At 33.8% G+C, this 26,319-nt stretch overlaps 1 protein-coding gene, 6 non-coding genes and 1 pseudogene across 7 annotated transcripts in view; all 8 read left to right on the forward strand.

Annotated features, from left to right (window-relative positions):
• Positions 1-26,319, forward strand: part of LOC111506190 (limbic system-associated membrane protein) — a 1,118,878-nt gene that overhangs the window by 189,133 nt on the left and 903,426 nt on the right. The gene's annotated exons all lie outside the window — the stretch shown is intronic.
• Positions 8,780-8,899, forward strand: LOC141481158 (5S ribosomal RNA). The gene has a single exon (XR_012464772.1). It is a non-coding gene; the product is annotated as a 5S ribosomal RNA (ribosomal RNA).
• LOC141481155 (5S ribosomal RNA) lies at positions 9,411-9,530 on the forward strand (annotated as a pseudogene).
• Positions 9,991-10,110, forward strand: LOC141481159 (5S ribosomal RNA). Its single transcript, XR_012464773.1, has one exon. It is a non-coding gene; the product is annotated as a 5S ribosomal RNA (ribosomal RNA).
• LOC141481160 (5S ribosomal RNA) lies at positions 10,623-10,742 on the forward strand. The gene has a single exon (XR_012464774.1). It is a non-coding gene; the product is annotated as a 5S ribosomal RNA (ribosomal RNA).
• On the forward strand, positions 11,203-11,322 carry LOC111516993 (5S ribosomal RNA). The gene has a single exon (XR_002723764.2). It is a non-coding gene; the product is annotated as a 5S ribosomal RNA (ribosomal RNA).
• LOC141481154 (5S ribosomal RNA) lies at positions 11,915-12,034 on the forward strand. The gene has a single exon (XR_012464770.1). It is a non-coding gene; the product is annotated as a 5S ribosomal RNA (ribosomal RNA).
• LOC111509693 (5S ribosomal RNA) lies at positions 12,538-12,657 on the forward strand. The gene has a single exon (XR_002722674.1). It is a non-coding gene; the product is annotated as a 5S ribosomal RNA (ribosomal RNA).

Genomic DNA, 26,319 nt, shown 5'->3' on the forward strand with positions numbered 1-26,319 from the left:
AAAAGAATATTTAAAAAATTCGTTGACTTGGAAGATGAACAGAACACTTCTCAATTTGAAAGTTAACAAAAGCAGTCAATAACAAACTTACCTATATATAATTTCAAATAACTAAGTTACTTAACTTCTCAAATTTATCAAGCTAGAATGTTTCAACGTAATTATAAGGTTTCATTCAATTTTGACGCATCCATAATTGTATAATGTAGCTATAAACTTCTACTAAAAATTCATGATGATTATAAATTAGTTTTCAATGTTCATACCCGTGCTACTTGCACATCTGTCAGGAATACAATAACCGGAAACCCTCGCACATCCATATTTGTTTCAGTAGAATTCATCCTGACTCTCTTTATTATTTAATGTAACGTAATGTCCATTGAATTTTCTAATTGAGTTTACCAATAAACGTTATAATTATCATTATGAGATAGATATTACTTTGATCCGTTCATAGCAGACCTAAAAATGTCCCATCTCCAAGATGTTTTCATCCCAACTCCGCAGTTAAGAAATTTATCATACCTATTTATTATATCTGTTATATCTTCATGACCCCAAAATTGATATATTGATTACAGAATAATCAATCGCAGCTATAGTCCCACAAAAATATTTCTCCTTGGATTTTCAGCCCTATACCATCCAACTGAAGATATTCCCACAAACTAACAAATCGAATTTTCGAAACAGGATTGAAATACTTCACCAAATTTCCTTATTTTCCATTCAGCTATAGGTGAAAATGGCCCTCCACTCACTAGAAATAGTCCATCTGCAGTACAAAATGAATAAGGCAGTCGAATAGGCACGCGGGTCCCGAATGTGGAAATATTTTAAGGGCATTCCCAGTGAGACAGAGTTGACGAAAGACGTCGTCGAAGAGCGGTTTCCCCTGGGAGGCCGGTGAAGAATCTTGTTACCCGAAGGTTAGTTGCATCTACACCTCGTTTGACGGATTTGCGAAGTTCCGCTAAGTTGAATTTCTGAGATAGTGTTTTTTTGCGGCACATAATAGGATGATAATATTTTGGTATGACGTTTTTTCGTTAAAATCAGACTTTAGTTTCATAACGGCTTCCTGTCATCAAGGATAGTTTCATTATAAATGAGTGAACAAGGACGTTTCAATAATCAATTCATATTTTTTGACGAGGTGCTGTTACATTCGATATTGAAACTGTAGAAGCAAAAGTCCAACTGTTGATGTCGATCCGTTCCTTAACATTTGATCCTAGTTGAAATGGGTCCGATATTTCTTACTCTGAATAGACCGATCCGTACTTCAATTCCTCATGAAAAATGGATATCTTGCTGGGTGCTGATATTTATTCTTCTGTTCTTCTTGACGGACAATTCATTCCGTGGAAGTCCAAATGAATATATGGCTGTTCACACTACTTTTGTTTGGTAAATACGAGAAAAGTTTCTTACGAATCTTCGACAGCCTTTCTGTACTGATATCATTCGACTGTCGATTTTGATTTGGGTAATTTAGGATATGAAATATTATGTGAAATTATCTGTAAATATTACCGACTTCATGTAACCTATACATTTCTTAATGTTTAGGAGATATCAAACGTAACAAATTCACTTTAGAATTTGATGGTCTCTGGAATTTCTGGAACTTATTTATATTTATTTATATTCTTATATAAAAATGTCTTTCTCACAGATTTATGCCTTTGTTGTGTTTAGTCGCCTTATTTACACTCTTTCAATTAGAATTACGGTCACAGATTTTTCAGTTCTCCTGAATCTCGCCCATTCAATGTGTAATGAACGTTTCTGATCTTGCTAACACGAAACCAACAGTTGTTGGACTACTGTAGGGATGAAATACAATGTCTAACAGGCCTTCTTACAGGTCACTGTCATTTGAATCATCATATGCAAGAGACTTGGACTCTCGGAAGACAGTGTGTGATTATTATACTACCTGGGCTGAAAAGTCTCGGGGCCAACACATAGATGGCACTAGTCTTAATGAATTCACGACTTTGCCAGTTAGTACTAACCTTCAAAAGCTGTTGAAATTTCATGATATTTCACTTATAAGTTTGCGAGTTATTGTGCTAAGAGTGACACTACTTTTGTTATTTTCAAAACGAAAAATCGAAAACAATTTCGTGTTTTTATTTGACACTGTTTTTTGATGGAAAAAAATACCGTTCGAAAGAAGCAATGACTTGAAAAGTATTATAAGGACTCCACTTCATCAGAAACAATAATTGACTGCAAACGTGGTCTTAGAGACACCGATGATGCAGAATGCAATGTATGTTCAAATGAGGCGGTAACACCAGAAAACATGAAAAACTCCATAAATGAAAACTTCAATCATGAAACTTCACCAATTTTGCATAATTGCATGCACAAACTGACTACACTCACCCTTTAACTACACTTGCGATTCAGATTCTGGTTGAGATATTATGATTATAATAACAAGTAAATTACTCTAGCTGCCGCAATCAGTATTTTTTAATACTGACTACTTCAAAGAATTATAGCCAGAAATACTCAAAAATACTCCCATAATGACCTGTGATAAAGATATATCTCATTGGGAGACATGTCCACTTGCCAGACCAGTTCATGAACCGACTGTCTATGCATATTTGTCAATCAACTGTCTCTCCAATACCTGCTTGATTTCTGCAACAGATGTTTCTTCATTTAGTATGTGAAGTTTATGTCTTCTCCTTGTGCAAGAAGGTGGAACCTAGAACTATTATTAGTGTTGTCGATTTGACTTTCGTGGACCTCTTACCTGACTTTCAAACCTGCACTATTCTATATTTCAGTACAACGAAATGACTTTCAAAAATCATTTCCTTTTATTTATTAACAGAAACGTGTCATTCAACTATTTTCTACATCTCAAAAAAATACAAAGTGGGCCAAAGTCAAAATAATACCCAATATAGCTCTCCAAATGGACAGGGACTAACTATTTCAAGAAACAATATTTTTTTGTTTTTTTCCAACAGGTTCAATGTTAACATTATTATACGACTTTCCAAAGTAACATGCTCCGTCAATCAAAAAGAACGTTCATTTTGTCTATAGTTAATTTTCTGTGTGATAATTCATGCCGAAAAGTTACCAGTGACCAAGATTAAATTGATTCTCTTGTATACAATAATGATGCAATAACAATGTTCAATCTGGATTTCGTACATTCTATAGTACCACCGCTCTTATTAACATCACCAAGATTTATTCAAAGCAACTGATAATGAAGTACCTGCCATGGTACTCTTGGACTATAGTAAAGTATTCGTTACATTAGACCACAATATTCTGTGTAGGAAAATGTCATTCCTCGGATTCAGTGAAGAGACTATAGATCTATTGAAAAGTTACCTCAGAAATCGGACTCAGTCAGTATGTCTGGATGGAAGGTGTTCTAGTGCTTTATCTGTTGACTATGGTGTACCTCAGGGCTCTATCCTTGCCCACATTATGTGCTCTCTCGAGAAAGGTTAATGCAATCACGCTGCTGGAAAATAATTCCATGAAAATTGAAAGATAAATATATAAGTACCATTCTGATCATTCCCATATTAATTCCAATTTAAAGAGCCACCGGTAGACCGGTTTCAGCCTATTGGGCATCGTCAGTACCGGGCAGGCGGTCTTCGATTGAAGACAAAATGTGAAAAACCAAGAAAAGTTGTCGGTTGATTGGTCAAACCACCAACACTGACATAAAAACTTGACAAGTTGACTTGGGTGTCACACCAATAGGTGATTCCACGTATGTGTCGCTTGCGTTTACGCAGTTATTTCTATTGAGTACTTTTCTTGATTTTTCATATTTTGTCTTCAATAGAGGACCGCCTGCCTGGTACTGAAGATACCCAATAGGCTGTATACCGGTGGCTCTCTGAATTTGAATCAATATGGGAATGATCAGAATGGTACTTCTACCAGCGATCTACAAAACTTACTGGATCTATCTATAGCCCATAACCTGTAATTGAATTCTAAAAAGTCTTAGCTGATACTTTTTGGCCCGAAATACAAAAGGTGGGAAATTGAAGGAAGAATTGAAATCAAACTTGGGCAAGACTTACTACAAATAATTACAGAAAGCAAGAACTTGGGTTTGTGGCTATATGTTGAGATTTCACAAACAAAGTAGAGATATTATGATTTCCAAATTGTAGTGGAAACTTTGCGAACTCTCATATTGTCTAGATTAGCATATTGCGATATGATCTATGGGCCTGATTTGGTAAAAATTCGTCAATACACAAAAATGATCATTTACAAAAAGCCAATTTATATTTATGATAGATATAAAACTTCAAATCTCAGAATAATTCGAGGACACGAAACCGTTACACTTTTATCATTCCAAAACACTGGACAGCCTGCTTTCCTCGTAGTTTTATTTACAACTCTATCAAACAATATAACGCTCTGCCCAGTGAATTTAGACACTACTCAATATATAATTTCAAGAAAAATTTGAAAACATATCTGAAGTCTTCTGGAGAAATAATATATTAATTTTATGCCTTGCTCATATTATTTTCCTTTTGTCTCAATTTTGTGTATATTTTGTTATATATTTTACCTTATTTAAGCTAAATATATTTTTAATATTTACTTTGAAATTTATAACCTTTGTTTTTTTTAGTTTTACAAAGATTCATGAACTACTCACTTACCAATGTATACTAGGTAATCATTTTTATATTTCTATATAATAGGTAATAGATACATGCTATCCACTAGGTTGAGTTGTAAAACAGCTTCGGCTGAACTTCGCCTTTTCATTGATTTTTGCATCTACTTCTTCTTTATAAAAAAATCTATGTCAATGAATAAAGCCCAGTTATTATTATTATTATTATTATTTTTCTTCACCGTAGTGTGTGCTGGTCAGGCCCTGTCCCCCGAAGTCCCGATACATTCGGGAGGGCGCGCCAGCATTATCAACCAATGACCACTCCCCACACCGTGGGGTAAGTGATCATTGGGTCCGAGAATCATGTGCCCTGAGCAAGCGCAGTGAGCCAAGAATGACAGCCTTCTGCATCTGTGCGGCAAGCCTGTATGATTTCAAGATTCGAGAGTAGAGAGGACATCATTCCACCAAGAACTCCAATAATCAGAACTACCATCTTGACAGAGTGATCTGGATAGAGTCTGCGGAGTTCGAAGAGAAAATTTCGATATTTTATCCACTAATTTTATCACCAATTCGAATTTCAAGTAACTTCCAATCAGACATTTATCAACGGTGATATTGAATATATACACAGAAGTTACAATATATCTCAATATATTGCAATTCAAATAGAATCGAAACTGAACTTCAATAAAGCGAAATATTTTTGTCAGATCTATGACAAAACAACTAGCTATTCAATATTTGAATAATAAATGAGTTCAGAACTGACATTATCATCATGAACTAAACAGGAATGAAACGTAAAGGGCAAATAAATAATGGAATGAATTTAATGACACACCATTACAGAAAACTTCTATTTTCATGTCGATAAGTATAGGTAATCACTCGTTTTCTTCAGCAGTTCATTGTCAATACATATTGAAGCGACTTTCATATACCTTAATGGTGGAAATTACTATATTCATATTTTATGATGTGTTGTTAGTAAAATGAATTATGCTCATATAAGCCCCAATACTTTTAGGATATTTTTATTTTAGAGTCAAATATCATAATAAATGGCCAATTATAAATGGTTCATTAATGTTTATTGAATTACCTTTTCTACACCTGCATGAATTTTTCCATTAAAATTTTGATTTCATCGAATTTTGGAGAGTGAAAACTCCCAAAATGACTGAAAAATGGTATCGTTTCCAATAACAAATAATGAACTTGACAAGAGAACTAACAGTTTATGAATTCATGATTGACATAAATAACACCTTCTTCTTTTTCAGGTAAGATCCAGGATTAATGACAATCGGATTAAAATTTAAGGTATGCCCTGCTAAAATTATAATTTTCTGCTGTTTCGTATTGTGTCAGTTTTTCGAAATAATTAGGAATACAACCTACTGCAAAAATCAGTATGAAATACCAATGATAGAAATTATCTAAACGATTAAAGAGTCATTAATAAGTATAATGAAGTGTTTTTCGTAGTTTAAGCAACTAGAAATATATCCATTATTTGAATTTTTCAGGAAAAAAGTTTTGAGCGAAAACCTTTCAAAACCTTCCACCCCCTGAGCCATCCTTACATGTCTCAGTCGAATAAAAATGTCTTTGAAATGTTGCTTTGAATGAAGATTTGATATGCCGATAAAATATTTTTATAAAAACGTATTGATCAGGTAAACGCTAGAAATTTTGTTTGTCAACCTGATTAATTCTTCAAATTCTTTCAATATTCCTTAAATCTTTCATTTTTCTACATAGAGAACGATATTTTTCACGGTTCCCTCTTAAATTCCAGTTCTTATCTTTTGCATTGTACAAATATTCATTCTACAACTGTATAGACACAAATAAACTTCAATTTCAGTGATCTATATAGAAATGTTGGAAAATATATCATGAATATACATATACAATATTGGAGAAAGAGATATCAGTGTTTTTCAGCTGTATTGTAAAAAAATGTGATACACATTTTGTAACATAATGTCTGTATCATAATGTTAACGTTGACAATATGAAAGAATGAAATATCCTTTTGCATTCAGACGAATAATAATTAACCGATATGATATCTACAGAAACAAATTAAGATTTTCAAATTGAGGGAGCTAATTTGTTGCAAAGTTACCGAACCCATGCTACGACAATTTTTCTGTAATCTGTATTTCATTTAAAGGAGATGAATATGTCCCAAGCAATATTGTGGTACAACATTCGAATATGTATGATTGCATATGTTTTTTTTTCTTCAGTTTTTGAAGTCGAAGATTGTGATCGATGTGATATATATTTCCTTGATAATTCTTTGTTGTAATAAGTGAAACCAAAAATAATTAAATACGTAAATTTCACTCCTGATTCATTTGGCTGGTTTACATATTATACTTTGACTTTTTCTTCATCGTTCACTTCAAGAAAATTGTCATACTATGAATCAATAGAATCTTTCATGAACTCTGCGAAGTGAAAGTGTGGTGTATGAATGCTCCCATTGATTGACATGATAACAACTTCCTTGAAGTAAAAGTTGAAGTTTGATATGAGAAACAGACATCAGTTTGAAAGATTTTATCTGTGTTTGTCTGAACCAGCATGTGTGTTAGAATATGTTTTTCCATTAACCCGTTGTCCCCCCTCTCGAACGACAACCCTCGGAAGTCGAACATTTTGCGAGTTAAAGATTAAAGCGGTCATAATTTCCAACGTGTGATTAATAGCACGAGTATGATTCTTAGCGTCCATAACAATGATTTTTTGCGACTTTACAGTCACCAATTGAAATTGTTTCATCATGAACTTTTTTGAGCCACTCTCAAGTTAGGCGTGGTCTATTTGAAGCGGATTCATTCACAAATTTATCACTGAATATCTCATCAGAAAAAAGGTTGAATATTACTGGAGATTTCTTCCAACACCAAACCATTATTTTAACAACTCGAAAGGTGTTTCAATCAGCAAGTGATCATTTCAACATGAAGATCAATTTGGGATCAGTTGAGATCCGAAGATCAATTTGAGAGAAGATCAGTTTGATCAGAAGATCACCATGTGATCTTTCGATCACATGGTGATCGAAACTCACGTCAAAGTGTTTAAATAACTGTTTGGTGTTGGGAAAAAACTCCAGTATTATTCATTACTACACCAAAGGTTGCAAATAGTGCATCACAAGTATGAAGAAACGTTGTTACAGGGCCCTGAAGAATTTATTTGAGTTGGAAATGTCGTCAAAAAAAATTGTTTCAAAGAAAAATTAATCCTGTTACCCAAAAAAACTTTCTTCAGAAAAATTGTTGGATCACGGATTATTTATTTCTTTGATTTGAAAGGGTTATATTTTTAGGAGTGATTAATTTTTTGGGAAAGAAAGTTTTTGGCTTTCTACTACTCCATCTGATACAAAAAAGGTCAACCGTGAGTATCTGTGAATATCACCCTCAATTTTGAATATATGTGAATATTACCGTCAATTTTGAATAATTTGTATTATTTATGAGTTAATATATTACATTTAACAACATTTTTTAATATCTGTGAATATTATCCTCAATTCTGAATAATCATATATCAGTTGATGTATTATATTCAACAACATTTTACAATTCACATTCATTTTGCAATGTATTAGTTTAATAATATTCATCTATTTTATGTAATTAAAAACTCATTATGAATTAATTATTATTCATTTCAATGTATTGAACATTTTAAATATAAAAATTTTTAAATACCTATTTTTCTATCATGATCATAACATGGTAGACGGATCTTTTCAATACAACCTTTTTCTTCCACGTTTATACCTAAAACGAAAATTCAGAGACCCCAGTGTTTGAAGAGATTCGCCATCGTTTTGCCGAAAACTCTCGACCTGAGAGGTGAAATTGACCCAATTCTGTAGATGGGGCACAAATCGTAATATATCGCTGGTATTTTATTTAGATCTTCAATTTGTGGACCAAAGTGTAAACAATCTTTCACTTTATATCAATTTATTGCCGAATGTAAATAACATTGAAAATTGAAGTAGTAATAAGTCTTTCAAAATAAAAAATCTCCTAAAAGCCCTTCCTTTTCTGTACCGTTTATTCATATTTGTCGAAAAATATATCGTTAACAAGCAACGGCCATACCACGTTGAAAAATGCCAGTTCTCGTCCGATCACTGAAGCCAAGCAACGTCGGGCGCGGTTAGTACTTGGATGGGTGACCGCTTGGGAACACCGCGTGTCGTTGTTTTTTTTTTATTTCTAGAAAAATTATCTTTTAATTTCTACTATTTCAATGATGATAAAAACTGTTCTTCATTTTACTTTTAGAGTCTAGCTTCCTTTTCATCTAGTCCAGGGAAAATGAGTTCACCTTGAATCATTGTCGTTTATTGTCACAACTATTGATTTCATGAAAAACTGAAATTGTACTTATATGAGCTTATTTGAGCTTTATTTTCTGTGCCCCAGTGTTTGAAGAGATTCGCCATTGTTTTGCCGAAAACTCTCGAACTGAGAGGTGAAATTGACCCAATTCTGTAGATGGGGCACAAATCGAAATATATCGCTGGTATTTTATTTAAATCTTCAATTTATGGACCAAAGTGTAAACAATCTTTCACTTTATATCAATTTATTGCCGAATGTAAATAACATTAAAAATTGAAGTAGTAATGAGTCTTACAAAAAAAAAAATCTCCTAAAAGCCCTTCCTTTTCTGTACCGTTTATTCATATTCGTCGAAGAATATAACGTTAACATGCAACGGCCATACCACGTTGAAAAATGCCAGTTCTCGTCCGATCACTGAAGTCAAGCAACGTCGGGCGCGGTTAGTACTTGGAAGGGTGACCGCTTGGGAACACCGCGTGTCGTTGTTTTCTTTTTATTTCAAGAAGAAGTATCTTTTGATTTCTACTATTTCAGTGATGATAACATCTGATCTTTATTTTACTTTTGGAGTCTAGCTTCCTTTTCACCTAGTCCAGTGAAAATGAGTTTACGTTGAATCATTGTCGTTTAATGTCACAACTATTAATTTGATGAAAAACTGAAGTTGTACTTACCTGAGCTTTATTTTCTTTGTCCCAGTGAGGTGAAATTGACCCCATTCTGAAGATGGGGCACAAATCGAAATATATCGCTCGTATTTTATTTAGATCTTCAATCTGTGGACCAAAGTGTAAACAATCTTTCACTTCATATCAATTTATTGCCGAATGTAAATAACATTGAAAATTGAAGTAGTAATAAGTCTTTCAAAATAAAAAAAACTTCTCCTAAAAGCCCTTCCTTTTCTGTACCGTTTATTCATATTCATGGAAGAATATAACGTTTACATGCAACGGCCATACCACGTTGAAAAATGCCAGTTCTCGTCCGATCACTGAAGCCAAGCAACGTCGGGCGCGGTTAGTACTTGGATGGGTGACCGCTTGGGAACACCGCGTGTCGTTGTTTTTTTTATTTCTAGAAAAATTATCTTTTAATTTGTACTATTTCAATGATGATAAAAACTGTTCTTCATTTTACTTTTAGAGTCTAGCTTCCTTTTCATCTAGTCCAGGGAAAATGAGTTCACCTTGAATCATTGTCGTTTATTGTCACAACTATTGATTTCATGAAAAACTGAAATTGTACTTATATGAGCTTATTTGAGCTTTATTTTCTGTGCCCCAGTGTTTGAAGAGATTCGCCATTGTTTTGCCGAAAACTCTCGAACTGAGAGGTGAAATTGACCCAATTCTGTAGTTGGGGCACAAATCGAAATATATCGCTGGTATTTTATTTAGATCTTCAATTTGTGGACCAAAATGTAAACAATCTTTCACTTTATATCAATTTATTGCCGAATGTAAATAACATTGAAAATTGAAGTAGTAATAAGTCTTTCAAAATAAAAAAAAATCTCCTAAAAGCCCTTCCTTTTCTGTACCGTTTATTCATATTCGTCGAAGAAGATAACGTTTACATGCAACGGCCATACCACGTTGAAAAATGCCAGTTCTCGTCCGATCACTGAAGCCAAGCAACGTCGGGCGCGGTTAGTACTTGGATGGGTGACCGCTTGGGAACACCGCGTGTCGTTGTTTTTTTTTTATTTCAAGAAGAAGTGTCTTTTGATTTCTACTATTTCAGTGATGATAACATCTGATCTTTATTTTACTTTTGGAGTCTAGCTTCCTTTTCACCTAGTCCAGGGAAAATGAGTTTACGTTGAATCATTGTCGTTTAATGTCACAACTATTAATTTGATGAAAAACTGAAGTTGTACTTACCTGAGCTTTATTTTCTTTGTCCCAGTGAGGTGAAATTGACCCCATTCTGAAGATGGGGCACAAATCGAAATATATCGCTCGTATTTTATTTAGATCTTCAATCTGTGGACCAAAGTGTAAACAATCTTTCACTTCATATCAATTTATTGCCGAATGTAAATAACATTGAAAATTGAAGTAGTAATAAGTCTTTCAAAATAAAAAAAACTTCTCCTAAAAGCCCTTCCTTTTCTGTACCGTTTATTCATATTCATGGAAGAATATAACGTTTACATGCAACGGCCATACCACGTTGAAAAATACCAGTTCTCGTCCGATCACTGAAGCCAAGCAACGTCGGGCGCGGTTAGTACTTGGATGGGTGACCGCTTGGGAACACCGCGTGTCGTTGTTTTTTTTTATTTCTAGAAAAATTATCTTTTAATTTGTACTATTTCAATGATGATAAAAACTGTTCTTCATTTTACTTTTAGAGTCTAGCTTCCTTTTCATCTAGTCCAGGGAAAATGAGTTCACCTTGAATCATTGTCGTTTATTGTCACAACTATTGATTTCATGAAAAACTGAAATTGTACTTATATGAGCTTATTTGAGCTTTATTTTCTTTGCCCCAGTGTTTGAAGAGATTCGCCATTGTTTTGCCGAAAACTCTCGAACTGAGAGGTGAAATTGACCCAATTCTGTAGTTGGGGCACAAATCGAAATATATCGCTGGTATTTTATTTAGATCTTCAATTTGTGGACCAAAGTGTAAACAATCTTTCACTTTATATCAATTTATTGCCGAATGTAAATAACATTATTTAGATCTTCAATTTGTGGACCAAAGTGTAAACAATCTTTCACTTTATATCAATTTATTGCCGAATGTAAATAACATTGAAAATCGAAGTAGTAATAAGTCTTTCAAAATAAAAAAAATCTCCTAAAAGCCCTTCCTTTTCTGTACCGTTTATTCATATTCGTCGAAGAATATAACGTTTACATGCAACGGCCATACCACGTTGAAAAATGCCAGTTCTCGTCCGATCACTGAAGCCAAGCAACGTCGGGCGCGGTTAGTACTTGGATGGGTGACCGCTTGGGAACACCGCGTGTCGTTGTTTTTTTTTTATTTCAAGAAGAAGTGTCTTTTGATTTCTACTATTTCAGTGATGATAACATCTGATCTTTATTTTACTTTTGGAGTCTAGCTTCCTTTTCACCTAGTCCAGGGAAAATGAGTTTACGTTGAATCATTGTCGTTTAATGTCACAACTATTAATTTCATGAAAAACTGAAGTTGTACTTACCTGAGCTTTATTTTCTTTGTCCCAGTGTTTGAAGAGATTCGCCATCGTTTTGCCGAAAATTCTCGACCTGAGAGGTGAAATTGACCTCATTCTGTAGATGGGGCACAAATCGAAATATATCGCTCGTATTTTATTTAGATCTTCAATCTGTGGACCAAAGTGTAAACAATCTTTCACTTCATATCAATTTATTGCCGAATGTAAATAACATTGAAAATTGAAGTAGTATCAAGTCTTTCAAAATAAAAAAAACCTCCTAAAAGCCCTTCTTTTTCTGTAACGTTTATTCATATTCGTGGAAGAATATAACGTTTACATGCAACGGCCATACCACGTTGAAAAATGCCAGTTCTCGTCCGATCACTGAAGCCAAGCAACGTCGGGCGCGGTTAGTACTTGGATGGGTGACCGCTTGGGAACACCGCGTGTCGTTGTTTTTTTTATTTCTAGAAAAAGTATCTTTCAATTTCTACTATTTCAATGATGATAAAATTTGTTCTTCATTTTACTTATACAGTCTGGCTCCCAATTTCACCTAGTCCAGGGAAAATTAGTTCACCTTGAATCATTGTTTTTATAATAGGGGAGCCCAAGCTGAGATTTTGGGATTTACTAAAGCTCGGCAGATTAATATACAGGGGAATACCTTGTACCCGGTTAAGTACCTCCACCAAATATGAGCCCCATATATAAGGCCACCCGCGAAGGATAAAGGATCAGATTAGTAAAAAAAATTGATCATCAGAAATTCTCGAGCGCGTCAGATAAAGGTAGGGTGAGTTAATTACATGCTAAAAAGTGTATATTCCAGTAATCTGATAATTTGAGAGTGACGTAAAGAAAGGGGAGGACAGCAAAGTTGTAAAAAATAACGTAATTTCGACATTCTCGAGCGTAGCTAAACGAAAAATATATAACCTGACGATTTCCGCAATCCGAAATAACAAAAATTCGTCAATAAAGTTTAATGCGTGCAGTTGTGTGATACCTATATTTCCCTTTCCGAGTTTCTATTCCTCTTTCACTTTTTCTCTATCTATTACTCTTTCTACTTATAAAATACTTGTTATCGTTTTGAAACTATGTAACATTATTATTTATTCTCACCTCAAATACTATTAGAAACTATACTATATCAACATGGAGGGAGATTGCGTGTGGTGCCTGTGATACTTTGATTGGTTTTCTACTAAGGGGAAGTCCCGAGGTTTCTGACCTGGGATTCCTCGCGATTGCCTCTCAACGTCAAGCATTATTGCCAAACTAAATAAAAAAGAATGATTAGAAACGACAAAGTTGAGAATTTTTTAAATAATTATTTTGAAATTTAACATAGTTTATCAGAAAAAGAAATATTTTTAGGAATTTTTCATTTAAATGCTTTCGTACGCCAAAGAGTTACATACCTTTAGGTGGAGAATTTTCTAATGTATTATCTGTAAGAAAACCATGCCGTGTACTTTTGGATTTTCCATACATTTTTAAAATTATTTTCGGCTTTGAGGCGCGAGGCCCTTTGCACCGCTAGGCCGTGGGCGGTGGACCACGCCTTACGCCGCCTCTGAGCATTAGCAGCTCTGGATGGCATCACAAATAGTTTTATATATTCAATTTAAAAGCTGATCTGGAGGATGAAACAGATGAATATCAGTTATTTCAGTAGATATTGTCTGATTGTTATTTGGGAATAAATTTATTTATTCCTGGCATTCATGGATTGATTAAATAAGAAGGGTACATTACTAAAATTGTCCGAAAACATTGCGTTAAATAAAAATTCAGATGAATTCATCCAACACTTCGGAACAATTCTTATTTATAGATTTTGCGTAATCACCTTAAAAAATTAAAAATATATGAATTAAAAATTAAAACATACTACTTTCGAAAGAAGTTTCAATAAACTATGTTCTTTTTGTCGATTTTGAAAAATAAAACACATCACGCTTCCCATAGTTTTTTTGGGATAACACCAAAATCTCCATTACATAACCCTCAAGGGGGTTGTTCGCTTCCGAGCGACCCCAACCTGCTGGGTTTCATTCGTCTCAGGGAATATTCCTGAGACGAATGAAATACATTTAGAGGGTCGCCTTGGAATGAGTATAGTATATCTTGGGGACATCATTTAGAAGTAGTGAAAAGGACATCTCCAGGATTTCCTCATTTGTGGAACAAGGATAACCTTGGACTGTCCCAGGAACATCTTTTGTTCTTTTCAAGATGTCTAACGGATGTGCCTGTATTTTTAGGGCGAATGGCGTGAAGGTCAAGGAATGATGGAGTTGAGAAAAATCTAGAAACCACTCTGGTTATTTAAGATTCTGCAGAACACAATGACACCGAAACGCCACTTTTGGTCCAGACACAGAGACGTTATCTTGGATATTGTAACAGTGATATTGCAGATAAATACTATATATTTTGAGTTACATTCTTGTTTGGTAGTTTTTTTACGAGAGCGCTAATCAACCGAAAAAACTAGAATATATCGAAGAAACCAACAATGAACAGAAATTAATTTATTCATACAATATCACTATTATTACTATTATCAGACAGAGTGGGCGTAAGTGGTTCTTTAATGGAATCTAAACTAAGTTCCTCTTCTATGTTCAAAACTGTTCAAAAACGAGGATGTTTCTCCTCCAAACTGCGTTCCACCATTTCGAAATGAGAGCTGAGCATTTTGGATAACTTGCATTATTTCCATTTTAACATCGAAACGCTTCTCTTCTGGTATTTTCTTCAAGGAATTCAACAAAGATAAAAGAAACATACGGTCACAATCTTCTTCTGAATGGATTTCGGGTACTGTGCTAGATGCCAGTGGGTCATTATGACTCTCAAACGTTGTTTTCCGGCAGAGGTTCTCATTTGGAATAGAAGTACATTGCGGTTCATTTTTCACCACTCTAGTTTCAGCTACTGAAGATTTAATTTTGTCTCTCCTGTTATCAGGTTTGACAACATCTTTCAAAAAAAACAACTGTTTGAAATACAAATAGGTACTTTTTCTGGGAACGTTTCTTCCAGATTTAATTTTTTTGTACCTCAATAATTCTCTTGTAAAACAATCTCGAACATTTTTTCATCTTCTTTGTAGCAGTTTTGCTGAAAAAACAACAATGTAGATGAAGCTTGATGATTTCATGATGAATTTTTCAAAATATTATTATATTTGTATAACGATTATTCACGGAAAACTTCTGTTAACTGGGCGATCTGTCTGTATAAAATCTGTTTTTCCGTTAATCAGCTGCCGCCCCCATACGAACGACAACTCTCAGAAGTTGAGAAACTTGTGCGAGCTAAGGACTAACGAGATCTTACCTTTTAACGTGTGATTCCTAACACGATACTTGATACTTGATCGAAATCCACATTGAAACTTACTAATACGTCTAGTCTAATATTTTCACTATGGAAGGTTTTATTTCCTAACATTATTAGTTATTACCTATTTTTCTATCTACCTAACCAAGTCCACGGTCCAACTGGATGATTAATTCCAATTAGATGCAACTGTCCATTGACAGGCCGTAATAGGATATATAGTCGAAGTAACCGATATAGTAATTCTTAAAGCTATCGGCGAAGTCAAAGGCCAAAAAAACCAATACAAAGAAATAATGCCGCAGTTCACGTGGACTGAAGAATTGGCGGTTAGTATTGGATAATTTTTACTAACCGAGTTTTATGATTAGCTGAAGAGTCATAAAATTAAGTTTGAAGTCAGGTTACGGTGACCAATAGAATGTGAGGATGGTTAGAAGAGTCGTGTTGTCAATGTTCAGTTCAGGAACTGATCGCAATTTGAGTGTTGAAATTCGATATTGGTAAAGATTTAATTACTTGAAATTTTTGTTATTTGTTCGAAATGTGGCGTCCTTGGACAAGTACTAATAGTAATAACGAGTGTGATAACAACGCAGACTTTTTCCTTTGTAGTGTGATTCCAATAGCGCTGGTGAACTATGCGAAAAAGAGATACCACTGAATGAGATTCGTATGCATTTGAATATTGAAATACAGAGAGTATGTTTCAATGTATATAAGTATCTACATATTAAGTTTGGGTTCGAAGGAAAAAACTATTTGAGCGAAATTCCTTTCTCAACTGTGTGAAAAATAGTCAAAAACAAACCTTATGAACGCACGCAAGAAGCGATGCGGGATTACCAAAACCTTCATATGTTCATCTAATACAATAATAAAAAAACAATATACGATTTACAAAAGCATAAGGAAGAAATTGAATACTTCCGGCCATAACGTGAGCTGCTGTGACAAAACTCTTCAGAATTGGATGGAGAAACTAGGATTTAGATTTAAAATAATAAACAAACGTCAAGCAGTTATGGAAAGCAAAAGAATAGTGGAATTGCGTAACAAATACTTAGAACAAATAACTAAATATAGACAAGAACAACGGCAAATTTTCTATTTGGACGAAACTTGGTATGACACTCGCGACACAGTTACGAAAGGGTGGACTGATGGTTCGAGAATGTGTGCGCCTAACATGCCTGCAAACATACGACCTTCTTTTTTACATTATTAAAAATTTTAAGATATTCCAATAATTTCATTTTAATTGTCAGAGATGTGCAGCCGTTGAATAAAGATAAAATTAAAATATATCAACTCACTTTACTTCCCTAAAATTTCTTTTGAATGAATTATTATAAATGTAAGATATATAATAATGTGATAAGTATAATATATCATCTAATATCAAAAAATGTATATCTTCTGAAGATGAAATAACTAGTTATTTTTATATTTTAAATGTTTTTTCAATAGATTAAAATGTACAATAATTATTTCATAATGAATATTTAATTTCACAAAGTAGGTAACTATTATTAAATTTGAATAAAATTTATCCAAAATTTTATGCTTTTATAAAAGGGTATTTATAGAAAGTTCACAGAAACATTGAAACAGGAAGATATTTAATTGAATGGATTTTCGGCTGATAAATACACAACATACATTGAAATTATTTCATAACGCGACGACAATTCGTACGCCGTAAGTGTGTCAACTGTAACTAACTAAACTGTCCTTCGATAGATGTCTGGTTTTTTCGGAATTGGCAGACACCTGCTAGGGCACGGCAGGGTCGGTCCAAGAATGGGTAAAAGGGATTTGTTATACTTTACAATTTTTATAATAGATGTTAACATCATTGGAGCAATAGAAAGTGAGATAACCGGCAAAAACTGTTTTTTTTTACCTTTGACCTCGTATAACTTCCGGTACAGACACGAGATTATATGAGACTTTTCAGACAGCTTTCAGAACGCCATAATGAAGTTATATACACATGTTTAGCTTATTCCCTCTCATTCTATGGTTAATGGCTAAATTAACAGGACTATGGGGATATTCACGGATATCGAGAAAACATCTTTCCATAACGCCATCTAATGGTCGTTTGGAGAACCATGAAGCCCCTTTCATTATTGAACTTTGAGGTAACACATATTTATTATGGTATTGAACGATAACGAATGTTTGGAAAATATCATTTTTTATGAAACTGAATCGTATCAAATGTTTGGAGTGCAACCTGAATACGAAAAAGTGTTTTATGTAATTCAATGTTCATAGAGGGGTAGCTCTTTTGAAAGTTTTTTTTTTCTCGTGTAACTGAATATTTATATGAAAGTAGATGTTTCAAGAGAGGTTTTTCTTCCAGTTTGTGTCTGAGAGAATGTTTTTGCACGTGAAGTTAATTGATTTATTTCTCTCTATAAAAGATGCTCAAAGTTTTTGTTCGAAGATGGAGAAGTAGAAAACCAATTTTTTTTTTAATCAATCTCTCACAAAAGTATTGCCCTTCTAATTTGAAAAAGAAAATATCAAATGCTACCGTAACAATATGATATGTTATAAAGTTGTCATTTTTTCATCTCTTCAAATATACAGAGTCGGGGTTACATCTACATTTCACTGAAATGGAGTGTAATAATTTATGAGGTCGGCAAAATTTATACGAATTCGAGAAGATTCCGAAATCTGGGGCACGGATGAATAAATGTCCAGAATAATATCTCTTGTTCATTTCGAGCCGATGATTTATTCTAATAGAATTTTCAACTCAGTGGGATATTTGGAAAATGGGGAATAAGGATGAGTATCGCTCATGAACTGGTTTTTTTATTTGGGTTTCATATATGTTAATTTTAGAAAATGTGGGTTTCTGAACTGCAAATAATTTCAGTTCATCGTTCAATTTTCTATAACGCATTAACAGTTCTCGTGTATACCGATCTCACAAAAGCTTCAAGTGACATTAACGATGGAGGCCGATAAATTATGTGCAACGTTCATCCATGGAGATGTGACTTCATTCAAGTGTGCATCAGAGAAAAAAAAGTACAGAAAAAACATATTTTCATTTCGTATTCGAATAAAATAAACACTACCATAACACAGTTTATGGAATGGAAATGTATAAATTCATAAGTATATTGAATTCCCTAATTACATTATTATATTCCTAGATGATTTCATATTCCACCATGAGGCGTAAAGACAACAAAGATGACATTTTCCGTTCTCTCGCTCACGTATGACTCACAGAATCAAGATTCCAGTTCATTCTTATATTTTTCTCAACTGAGATCAGGTTTCATTTCATTTTAATCAGAAAAGACTGATTAATTTCTTCTTGAAATCATCATTTGTCTTCTGAGAAACTGATATCACTATTATTTGATTCATCAATGAATCTGATAGAGCTATCATATGAATTTTCCATCATAACTTGCACTCAATTATATATATATATAGTGAGTTTTCTATTTCATTACTGCATCTTCGATGGTTTGAGAAAACTTGTGAATACTTTAACGTGTTCTCCGCAAGAATGCAAGAAAAAAGAACCATGGATATATGCAGATGGATCGAAAATGATACTATGAGTTATAGAATATTACTGGAGGTTTATTCCCAAACCAAACCGTTATTTTAACACTTCAATACGTATTCAACTTGTGATCACCTTCAAGAAGAAGACTAAACTGTTCATCTTCATCTTGAAGATGGTCACTTGGTGATCAGAACATGTGTCGAGATGTTAAAATAAAGGTTTGGTGTTGGAATAAAACTCCAGTAATATTCATCATCACACCAAATATTTCAAACAGTGCAACAACACAAGATGAGTTCTAGAGTTTATTTTGATTCATTCTAAAAGTATTTCCGTACCATTTCATTTCTTTCTTCAACATTGTTTCTTCGAACAAGATCATCTTTTTCAGCCTTATATTTTTAGCTTTATATTACCCCTTTCAATTTACACAAATTCAAATTATGTATTTTCATACTGATGATTTCTCCTAATAGCAGAATGATAGTTCGTGATTTGTGGTCATACAAAAAGTTCGAAAAATATGATAAGAACATTTAAGCATCAAATGAATTTGATGATGGATATCATTCAAGTCATATAATGAATAATGATAAAAACGAATTTTTGAACGAAGGGGAACATCTTCCTAGTCATGGTGGAAAGCACCGATCATTATAATGGAAATGGCTCTCAAAGACAATCTTCTGAATCCCAAAAATTACAATATTAAATCATTACTACGGTTGAAATGTTTCCATTGAACATAGCCCTGAAAGTTGGAAAATGATGTAAAAAAAATGTAGATACCTATTAAAAAGTAACACCATGTGACCCACTTTCTGCCCTGAAAATGAAGACTTTATACATGAAATTCGGTGTTTTCGTAGACTTCTCCAATGTCTACCTAGCAAACCGAGAAATCATTCCAATCGAATAAAAAATAAATTTTTCATATAGGTACTTACCTTTCAATTTGGTCACACTTTATAAGTAAGATGTAAATAAGTCATAACTCGCGCATGAACTACTTTTTGATACTGTCTAAATTATTTGATTCACTGTTTCTTTAAATTTAATGCTTCAATGAATTATTTGAATGACGGAAAATCAAACATACTTGAAACTTTGAGGGTCAAGTGATGAATCAAGTTATGATTATCAATTCATATAAAAACGTTTCTGTCGTGCCACGAACCAACTAAAATGAAGAGAACACTCTCCGATTATGAATGTCGATCACGGAACAAACATTGATAAATTATGATTAGATCCTCAAGAGAGAAACGTAGCGTTCTATCGCTCCTTCTAATATAAATTCATAGCCAATTACACGCGACTTGGCTAGCGAGGAAGAAAGGGTCAGGATAGATCGTTATGACCAGGATTACCGATAACGACTGCCAACTTGGGACCAGAAAGTTTCAGTTTGGGATCTGATCACCTTCATTGAGTTATTTATTCTGGCGAGCTCTTTCCGCAACAAGGTGTGTGAGGACGGAAAGTTGCGTGTCGTCTGTCGAATAACGATGAAAGAAGATTAAATTTCTAAACAGACCTCTCATCAGTGTATGTGTAGATTAATAATTCGCAAAATAACTAGTTGTGATAATCATCATGTTCTTCAGTGTGTTCGGGTGACAGTTATCACCCGAAGACGATTGTGGATACTAACAATCGAAACGTCGTGACATAACTTGGTTTGAAGTCTTTTCATTTTTATTTTTCGTTTTTTGTTAATGATGATTTTTAAATTTCAGCTTTTATTATTATTTCAATTTTTATTCTTTGGATGTTGTTTGGTTTTATGTTGTTTTTTTGTAATTTCAGCTTTTTTGTTCAAATAAAATTGTTGTTTTCGGTTAATCTTTTCAATATTTTTCAGGAATTTCAAATCAATTTATATTATATTAGTCCGAACTGATGAAATACACCACGAAACATTGTCAACCACCTTCAATCAAAACTTCAGGTTACCAAATTCAATACAATGTTTGAACCCCTATTTTTTCCCCTTGCGGGTGAAAATTCCTGATTTTTTTTCTTGACTTATTTACGCTAAACAAAGAACCTACCTGCATATTTCAAAATTCCAGGTTTAGTGGCTCCGGTTGTACGTTAATATAAGAGTAGGCAACACCTAGTAATTTATATTAATACTTCAAAAATACAGTAACTGAGAAATCTGACAACTGCACTAAGTAATGAATAGCTTCAAGAGTCGAATTATGTTACCTATAAATAAATTTGCAAAACTAACACAACTGTCAACGAACGCGTCTGCACGCGTTCGGGTCTCGTTCTTGACGATGGCACTTCACTGCTAAGACCGCACATCGCCCCTCGTCGTCTTACAGCAGACGCGACGCGTAATTGCTTACTGCGTTGCGTCAAGTTATTCTTATTGTGATAACTTTCAAACGATTCGTCCAAATAACTCAGTGTAGAAGACCAAGTTTTCCTATATTGAATACTTCAAACGACAATTGTATACATTTTTATAAGGATTCGACAGATATTGTGAAATGTGCATTGTGAAAAAGTATCCAATTTGATTGAAGTTATGTCTCAGTATTTTACATAAGTGGCTACCACACAAGAGGAAGATATATGCTATCGCGGACTTTAATTAAGAACTATTTAGGATGAACAAATGTAACGGTACTTCATCTGCATGTATCTCCAGTGGTAGGTATAGGCAGCGCACGCCAAGAGAGCTTTCAGGGAGCAATAATTTTTCCGACTTACTTAATACTTATTGTTATATTATGACCAAAATTACAGAAAACCTTCGTGAATTGTAGGTTATATGTTATTCTGATGTATAAGCTGTATTTATGTGAAGTTTCATCTGGGTCCGATCACTCGTTTAGGCGTGAAAGAGCCACAAACATACATACATACATACATCCTCATAAACATTTACATTTATATAAGTATAGAAAATGTATCATGCTGATTTCAATCAGAAATGGTTTGAATTTTCATGTCATAATTGTTTCTCATGATCACTTTACGTTACCGTTCTCAATTATATTTTCTACGCACCACATCATAGTCAGGGCACTCGGTTGAGAAATGTTTCACAGACTTTGGCACTGTACAAGTTACACACATCTTGGTCGTTTTTTATTTCAAATGATTGTTTGTGGGTGAATCTTGTGTAGCCTAGTCCGAGTGTAGTAAGGATCACTTGGTTTTATTTGTGTAAATGGTTTTACGAAGTTATTTATTGCAAAACGTTTTTTTTTTCTATTTCCATAGAGATACGCAGGTGCCAAGAGACATGTTGATGAATTTTTTATATTCACTATATCTATGACTGAGATGGTACTTTCATTATACTCATACTATTCTCACGATGAAATTATTACTCAAAATTATTGATTTCTATATACACATAAAGCTCGTCATGAAATATGATGATTTTCGCTCATCTGTTGGGAAGCTTAACTTCAATAATTTCACGTTCTTCAATTTTTTCTTGACATCTACCCCAGGTATAAAATACCATTTAAAAATATTTTATACTTCATATTTCATCTTTAAGGACCTTCGTTTTTTAAGTTTTTGATACTTCTTTCAAGCTCACTTTTATTTTAAGAAGAATTATCAGTTCCAAATGAAAAAAGAAAGAAAGGTACGTTATTGAAGTACTAAGAGAATATAATCTGTCACAAAAATAGTTTCTATTTTCATATTCTTATTCTTTTTCGAAAATCAATAAAAATTGATATCATTCCGCATATTTTCTATAATTCTATAAAAAACAGTAGATTTCTCAGTATTTGGGAAAAATTGAGAGGCTGCCTTTTAAATTTTGCACTATTACACTCGGAGTCATATTATTGAATTAGGTAATAATGAAATTGGATCTTATGAGGTAGATGAATAGGTGGAATGTGGAAATCTACTTAGGGAAGATCAGTTGAATAGTTCGTCAGACACTATTATTTGCATAGAAAAAGATAAATAGAGAAATATCAAGGTAGATACTATCAAGTTGTAAATAAAAATATGACATTAATACAATACCAGAAATTGATTTAATAACGCTCATTCTGCAAGGTAATGATTGGGTTGTATGCCCATGAAAACATTATATGTCTTGTAAGGAGTATTTTCAGTCATCTCCTGATAATGACAACTTGCATTTTTGTTCTGGCGAGGAAGAATTGTTTTCGAAAAATTTATTTCACGCTAAAGGTGATCAAAAAGGAAAACAGTATTCCAGTTATATACTACACGATTTATATATAAAGATGTTTGAAATTTAATACTTGTCACACAACTTGAAAATATCACATGGAAGTTCAGGCAGCCCTCAATCAATCGTTAGTAATGGATCCTTCAATAATCGAAAACGTTGAAGACAGATCAAAACAGCACTATCTGATCTTGTTGTTACGCATTTTTGGACTGCCTGCAGTGAATAAAGCAGAGCGGGAGAGAAACAGAGAATCAATTTTTTATTTGGTGGCGGAGTGGAAGCTTGGATTTGATAAGAACACCGTTGAAACTCTCCTTTATTTTTGATATTCTTCAATTGAGATTTTGTTGATTCAATTAGATGTTTGCATTGAGGAAGTAGTAGTCTTACCTTCAAAATGCATATGTACACAATCGCGTTTAACCTCTTATATCAGCTCTACCTAGAGCTGTTCTTTCCAATATATAACTCTGACAATACTAAGCAAGCAGAACTCTGAATCCAGGGCCACAAGTCTGCAAATCCTGAAGACTGCCGTTCATTCTTCGATTTGGTGAGTTGAAAACTGATGTGGAACCTAATTTCAATCATGTTTCCAACACTGTCCTTTTTTTGCTCTCTTCATAAGTGTGCGTCTCATGCATACATTTCCATATTCCTTTTGAACAGTTTCTTCATTACTTCATTCTGTTCATATTTCTCAATTGTTAATTGAATCAGAGTAATCCCTTTTTCATTATATTCAATTAACTCAACCTATAGAGGACTATATGGACACAATTCCAATTAGTGAATCTATTATAGGAGCTTCCAAGCTCGAATGGCGTGGTGGTCGGAGAACTTTTGGGTTAAGTATTATCTATTTCATTACATTGGAAATCAAGTCTTGTTCCAGACGACTGTGTAGTAGTCATATGAGGCAAATCTTATGAATATTTTGTGGATAGTTTATTATTAACAATTATTCGAAAATCAACATATATTTCGATAGGACACTCCATACATGGCCACTGAACAATTCAATTGCTGGAGTTCAATATGAAGCCGCTACCTAAGAATAACGAAACAAAGTTTTATTGGGATTGTTTTGGAATCTCACTTCTTTTTCAACAAATAATCAATGATTTGAAAATACATGATTCGAAATATAACAAATATCGGTTTATTTCGAAAGTTTTGCCATATCTCAGTGAATACTCATTCAACTTATTCGAAATAAACGCATTTTAAATCAGTGCATTTTTTCCGATGCCAATGCTAACTCAATTGATTTCGTCAGCATAAAAATAGTGTGCTCAGAATTCGATGGAGTCGACGAAGGCTGTTTTTGCATGGTCCTGATTGGCAAATATTATACCGGTGAGAAAGTTAGTGGAGTGCATGGAGGAGCATGGTGGGTAAAGTAGAACTCCAACGCCCAATTCATTAAATTTTCGGACGGTGATTTGTGAAATGTTGTCATGGAGAACGATCGGACCTCTTCTTTTGACCAGTGCCGGCTGCTGCTGAAGCAATTTTCGGTACATTTCATCAATTTCCTCACAATAGCACTCTGCTGTGATGGTTTTGCCCGGTAGCAGAAAGTTATAGTGGATCACACCAGCCGCTTACTACCATACAGTAATCATGATATGTTTTGGTTACTTTTTGACCTTAGGAAATGTCTGGGTGACTCATAGGTGTCCAGCCATTGTCCTGAATGTCTTTTGTTGTCGTAGAAGATTCGCTTTCCGTCACAAGTGACGATCCGATCTAAAAAAGATCATTTCAGTTGCGGAAAAGCAAAGAAGAACAGAACATTCATGTTCATCATTGAAATCATTGGACACCCACTTTTTGAGCTTTTTGACCAGGGTTCTCAAATCCTCATCCTGGAATTCTGTAGGTAGACCATTTCGGGGCTCATCTTCTAGGCTCACCTTCGAGGCTGAAATCTCTGAAACGAAATTTTTAGTTAGTTTTTTGGGCTGTTTCGGTAGCGCTTTGTTTCAATTCAAATTCATGGAGAAAAATTTGGCAAACATCTCTTGTCGACATCATACAGTAATAAGCTGAAAAGAGGCAAGAAATTTTGAATTCAGAAAAAAATGAACAGCATCCATGTATGTAGGTACTACGAAATTCTTAATCGATCAGTATGCACCACGACACAGTGAAACAGATATTCATTGAGACATTGAGCTACATATGGCATTAAATTCGAAAAATCTTCTGAAATAACCTAATACATGAGTTTCAAATGATTTAAATGACATTAACAAAGACTATAGTCGCGAGTGGGTTTTCACCAACGAACAGAGTGATATCATATGTATGATATCACTCTGATATCATACTGATATCATACATATATATATATATATATATATATATATATATATATATATATATATATATATATATATATATATATATATATATATATACAGGGTGATTCAAAAGTACTTTGACAAACTTCAGGAGGTAATTCCTCACAATATTCTAATATGAATTGTCCAAATAAATAAATGTCCGGAAACGTTTTCAAGATACAGGATGTCGAAGTTTAATTTTCATTTTCTTTTTTTTCAAATAACTTTTGAAATACTGAACTTAATTGAACGAAACTTGGTAATAGGAGGTTTTTGAGGTGTCGAATTCGAACCTGATGTTCTTATTGCCCTCACTCGTAGGGGGCGCCACCTACACGTCTTGTGGAAAATGCAAAATATTCGTAATAACTTCAACATGCATCGATTATCAAATAATCGACTTCAAGTTTTCAAGTCCAAATATTTAGAAAACGGTTGCTTACAGCGACTAGTAACAAGGGTAGCTCATTTTCGTAGATATGATAGAGGAATCGATTTTTTTACTGAAAAATGTGCTAGAAGTACGCCCGAAAAAGTTATGAATCTTCAAAAAAGAAAAAGACGAGCAATAAGAACATCAGGTTCGAATTCGACACCTCGAAAACCTCTTAATACCAAGTTTCGTTCAATTAAGTTCAACATCCAACAATTCATATTAGAATATTGTGAGGAATCA

This window comes from Leptinotarsa decemlineata, unplaced genomic scaffold (assembly GCF_025532065.1).
Source record: "Leptinotarsa decemlineata unplaced genomic scaffold, Ldec_3_MD MMD2_tig00000035_RagTag_RagTag, whole genome shotgun sequence".
Taxonomy (NCBI): Eukaryota; Metazoa; Arthropoda; class Insecta; order Coleoptera; family Chrysomelidae; genus Leptinotarsa; species Leptinotarsa decemlineata.